Raw genomic sequence first — 6,000 nt, 5'->3', positions numbered from 1 at the left:
AGAGAGAGCGAGCGAGAGAGAGCACAAGCGGGGAGGAGAGGGAGAGGCAGGCTCCCCACGAGCAGGGAGCCCAACATAGCTCCATCCCAGGACCCTGGGATCACGACCTGAGCCGAAGGCAGTCGCTTAACTGACTGAGCCGCCCAGGCGCCCCCAGACTGGATGGTTTAAACATCAGTTTATTTCAAGTTCTGAAGGCTGGAAGTCCAAGATCAAGATGCTGGCAAGGTAGGTTTCGTTCTGAGACTTCTTTTCCTGGCTTGGGGGTGGGTGCCACCTTACCACGTGCTTACATGGTATGTGTGCCCAGAGAGAGAGAGGGCGAGCTCTCTGGGATTAAGGACCCTAATCCTATGTGATCAGGGTCCCAACCTTATGACTGCACCCATCTTCAAATGCAGCCACATTTGGAGGTTAGGGCTTTAACATATGAATTTGAGGGGACGGGGGTGGCGCGGGGAGGTGGACACCATTTGGTCCATTACATTCAACTAGGAGTGGCTGCCTGGAGAACCGTGTTGAGAATTCTCAGGTCCTTCCCAGACTCCGTGATAAAAAGCGCTATGCTTGGGGCGCCTGGGTGGCTCAGTCATTAAGCGTCTGCCTTCGGCTCAGGTCACGATCCCAGGGTCCTGGGATCGAGTCCCGCATCGGGCTCCCTGCTCTGCCGGAAGCCTGCTTCTCCCTCTCCCACTCCCCCTGCTTGTGTTCCCTCTCTCGCTGTGTCTCTCTCTGTCAAATAAATAAAATCTTTTAAAAAAATAAAAAATAAAAAGCGCTATGCTTGATTAGCCAGCCTTGGACTTAGAGAGATTGGGGTGACTCACATACCAGATATTTTCTTCCCCCTGTTTTATGCGCTCGTCTTTGCCAGCCCTTCTCTTGGCCCCAGCACAATCCCTGACACATACTAGCCTCTTGACACATTTTCAGTGAATGAATCAACAAGTGAGTAATGGTATCTCAAAGCCCATTTCAGATGGACGCCTTCCCTGGAGCTTCACAGAGGGCTGGTGGCTGGAAATCTTGAAGGCGGTTGCCCATCTCTCCCCTCACCCTGGGCTGGAAATGCTGCATTTGTCTGAGCGACTCGACACACGTGCCTGGACTCCGGTCTGTCAGGATCACAGGTGGCTCTTCAGACACTGTCCCCTTGAGCCCACTGAGACCTTTGTCCTTCCCACTGCCCTGCCACCCCTGAATATCCCTCCCCGCCTCACCCCACTGCTGCCACCCCCGCCCTCTGGCTGTTGTCACTTTGAGAAGCAAATTGGTTCTGTGGCCTCCAGGCCTGGTAGCAAGGGAGAGCCTGGCCTGCCTTCTGATGGGAGGTGGGGGTTGGGGGGGCCCACGTTAACTGGTGCTGTGAGCAGGAAGGTTGAGAGAGGGCATGGGTGTGTGTGTGATGGGGAAAGAGGTGCCGCCGTTAAAGAGGAAATGTACTCGAGTCTCAAATGCTCCTGTTAAAGCGCAGCTCATGGGGCGCCTGGGTGGCTCAGTCGTTAAGCGTCTGCCTCCGGCTCAGGTCATGGTCCCAGGGTCCTGGGATCGAGCCCCGCATCAGGCTCCCTGCTCAGCGGGAAGCCTGCTTCTCCCTCTCCCACCCCCCCTGCTTGTGTTCCCTCTCTCGCTATGTCTCTGTCTCTCAAATAAATAAATAAAATCTTTAAAAAAATAAAAAAAGATAAAGCGCAGCTCACGAAAATGTGAGGGTGCGTCTGAACGTACATGCCTGGGCCTGCTTCTTCCCTGCCAGTCGCCCCTGTCCCCACGCTCGGCCCCACTGCCTCTGCCGGCCGGCCGTGTGCCCCGTGGCTGAGCCCCCGGCAGACTGCTGCAGATGGCCCCCTGCCTGCCCCCCTCCTGCTCTGGGCCTGCTGGGGCCTCTCCCCGCTGGGCACTGGTGCGCAGCCGGCGGGCCAGCTGTGTGTTGGGAGGGCCAGCGGCGGGGAGCCTGTCTGGTTGGCTCAGGGGGGACAGGTGAGCGGGCCTAGGGCCGCGTGGGTGGGTTTCGGCAGGTGCATCCCCCTGTTTGCCTACAGTGGAGGGCGGGAGCAGGGGCCAGAGGGAAGGAGGCCAGACGGGGAGGGGTGTCCGGGCTACACAGGCCAGCAGAGTCGGCAGAACGGGGCGAGGGCTTCCTGCAGCTGGTTCACTTGGGGTCCTGTCTCCTCCCCCATGGACACAGTCTCACGTGGTGCCTGCTGGGAGAGGAGGAGCAGAGCCCAGCTCCACTCGGGGCCCAGCATTCAACCAGGCCTCGGCCCCACGGAGTTTCGCATGGTTGGATAGAGAGCCTGTGATCCTTGCCCAGGACCCTGGCAGGCCTTCCCAGGAGAACCACCGGGAGGGCACCGGCCTTGTCCTCCTGTTGAGCCCTGGGAGGGAGTCACAGAGAGGTGAGGGGATCCCCGGCACCGTCTGGGCTCTGTGGAAAGTGGCCTCCCCGCCGAGGGCCCGGTGTCCTCCGAAGTACCCCGGGGCTGTGGCTAGTCTACACTCAAACTCACCCCGTGACCAGCGCTAGTTCCATGAGAAGAATCCTAGGGGGTTCACTCTCTACGAGGTGCCTGCTCCCCAACACTGTTGTTGGATGTTTATTGCTCGGTAACATTGAATCTTTTCACTTCACTTCTGCCTGTTAGGTGCAGTCTACAGTGGGCTCCCTGCATGGTCTCTCCCTCTGACCTGATTCATATTGTAGTCCCCACTCTCTGCCCTCCTTTGGCCACACTAACTTTCCTGGGCCTAGAGTACCAACCTCCTCCTGACCTCTACGTCTGGCCGGTGCGGTTTCCTTCTCCCCAGCTCTTCACCTGGTGATAATCTGCTCATTCTTCAGGTCTTAGCATAAAACGCTCTCTTCAAGGGAAAGCCTTCCAGAGCTTTGACAGTGAGCTGTGGAACAGCCTAGATGAGAGAGACCAAAGCCAGGCATGTCTGTCAGAGGCTAAGACCTCATGGTCAAAGCCCAAAGGGAGATGTGCATAAGCCAAACTGGAAAAGGAAAGGGAAAGATTCTGGTGACCAATCCAATGAATTTGGGAGTGAAAAATGCAGAGAAGTTGACAATTCAAAAATACCCTCTGTTCACAACCTGTATGATGCTCAGTTTTAGGCATCTGTGTCCTAGGACAGAGAGAGGCTATAACTGAATTGGTAGCAAATTTCTAACTCTTTTATGTGGGTCATATTCTCCCAGGAAAATGGAGAGTTTCTTTTTTTTTTTTTTTAATTATTATTATTTTTTTAAATGGAGAGTTTCTTTTTTTTTTTTTTTTAATGGAGAGTTTCTTACAAAAGGTGTATTTCTTCTCATTGCACATGTATTACTTTTTACTTCTGGCAGAATTCTGGCTATCTTAGTTCTGGATATCTTATTTATAATGTTTATATCTCAAAGAGCTTCTAGCTCTTCATCTGCTTTCTGCAGGAGCCAGAGTGGGAGGTGGGGCAAGGAGACAAAGCTTCTTCCTCCTCAGTCTTACTGTATCATGAGTCCCAGCAGGAGAGAGATGGCAATTCAGTGTTTCCCTGACCGGTCCGTGACTGGAAAGAATATAATGAATGGACAATTGATAAAGACGTGGGGACGATGGAAGGCAACCAGCAGGGGATGGTGTGGCACCTCCAGGATCCAACCTTGAAGAGCCATCAGCTCAGTGAGCTTGAAGACACAAGGAGAGGAAGTGATTCGAGAACCCAGCGGGGACTGTAGCTGAAGGGAGGGCTGCTGTGGCCTCGTTCAGGAACCAGCCACACCACTGCCCACCCATCCCCCACAGGCCCTGGAACAATGCATGCCCTGTGGCTCTTTCCTCCTGCCCTCCTGTTTCCTGCTGGTGTCCACTGTGGGCTCAGGTGTGACCAGCACCGGAAGGCGAAGAAGCTCCATGGACACAGTTTATCCACCTCAGCCTCCAGGGACAGGGCAAGGTGGACAAGGAAGAGGAGCAGATCCGGAGGGACAAACAGGCTAGTACTGATACACAGAACAAAGCAACACACTAGAATCTGGCCATGATTGACTGAGCACTAACTGTGGACCTAGCATGAGGAAACGATGTCAGGCTAAGGCAGGGCTTTGAGTAGAGGGGAAAGCGAAAGCGGGTCCTCAGGGACAGAAGACTGGCGCCCAGACCCAGAGGGAAGCAGGCACCCGGGCAGGCAGAGCAGGAGAGAGACTGCAAATCCCCTTTTGGGTTCCTGGTTCCAGTCCTCTGGAGAGGACTGGTGGCCTGTTTTTGTGAAAGTCTTTTGATTCTACACAATTTCCCCTTTACATAAGACAGATTGAAGAAATTTCCTTTTTTTCTTTTTAAGATTTTATTTATTCATTTATCAGAGAGAGAGAGAGAGAGCACAAGCAGGGGGAGTGGCAGGCAGAGGCAGAGGGAGAAGCAGGCTCCCCGCTGAGTAGGGAGCCCGATGTGGGGCTCGATCCCAGGACCCCGGGATCATGACCTGAGCTGAAGGCAGACACTTAACAACTGAGCCACCCAGGGGCCCCGGAAGTTACAATTTCTTACAAAGAACTTTGGGTATAATTCATTTGAAACAAAAGCACCTCGAGCACACTTCATTTCATCCACATAACAACCCCCATTTAAAGCTGAGACTACTGAGGGTCCCAGTAAGGTTAGATCATCTTCACTGAGGGAGCTGGGACTCACACTTGGGTTGGCCTGACTCCACACTTTGGAATTTTCTAGGACTCTACCAGCTGGCAGAGCTGGCCGAAAGCAATTTCCAAAACCAGAAGGGCACTCCACCTTGACCAAGGCCCCCCTGTGGGGAAGCTGGCCTCACTGTCTCAGCTGAAGCTTGTTGGGGCTCTGCTGAGGAGCTGGCAGGCGTGGCAACCCAGCGCCTAAATGTTTGACAGGGTCAAGAAAGGGACCAACCCTGGACTTGCGGAACTACAGCCAAGTTTTTTGTTTGTTTGTTTGTTTGTTTCAAGAACTCCTAGAAAAGCAATGCATTTGCAAATGCTGGAATTCCTTAGATAAATACCAAGGACGGGGTTGACTGCACATGGGAGGACCCCCCTTGCCCCGGCCCCACAGCCACATCCCCAAGTATCCAGTACCCCAGCCCCAGAGGTAGACTGAGTTGTTAGAGGAGGAGCACCTGCTCACCTTGGGCCCCTCCAGGAGCCCAGGCTGGGGCTCTCAGGCCCCCCCATCTCATCCCATCCGCAGGCTCACACACACCCTGTCAGCTTCCGCACCTCAGAGCAGGAAGGTGAGGTGAGGTAATGTCTCCACTAACCCACAGTGGCCAGGAGATGAAAAGAATCTCAGAAATGCTGTGTTTAATTTAAAGCAGACCCAGCCCGCCTTAGCCAGGCTGCAATTTCACTCAGAACAACCAGTTTGTTTTTCTTGGACATTCCAGGAACTAACTGGTCACCCCCTGCTAAGTCCCAACAGGAATGTTAGGGGGGCCCCTTGCTGGGGGCACATGCTGCCTGCAGTTCTGCCCTTTTGCTGCCTCTGGGTCTCTCTGGGGGCAGGGGGGCTCCTGCTTCAGAGGGGACTGCTCTCCCTTTGCCCCCTATGGCTCCTTTATCCCCTGCACCTAATGTGGTACCCAGAATTCCAGGGGTAAAAGGTTGTCATATAGATAATAATAGCAACATGCTCTATCATCTATCACCGTGATCTGTTTATCAAGTGCTCTCTACGTGCTCTGCGAAATACTTCTAGTTACTATCTTGTCAAGTCCTTACAACATCCCGGTAAGGTGTATAGAAATTTCTATTGCTCTCTTTTTATAGATGGTGAAGCTGAGGCTAGGGGAGTTTATATAACTTGTCCCAAGTCACCCAGCTGGAATTGGAGCACCGCCCCCACCCCAAGCTCTGGGTCCAAAGCCCAGGCTCCTCTCAGCCGCCCATCCAGATTAGTCCCTCCCTCCGGGAGCCAAAGGAGCTTTAGGTATTTTGCTTGAAGGCGGGTGCCCTTGTTGGCCATACTGGTGTCTCTGCAGGGAGTGCTC

This window comes from Leptonychotes weddellii, chromosome 10, assembly GCF_054177405.1.
Source record: "Leptonychotes weddellii isolate Sample4059 chromosome 10, ASM5417740v2, whole genome shotgun sequence".
NCBI classification, from domain to species: Eukaryota; Metazoa; Chordata; class Mammalia; order Carnivora; family Phocidae; genus Leptonychotes; species Leptonychotes weddellii.
Note: the sequence above shows the minus strand (reverse complement) of the source record.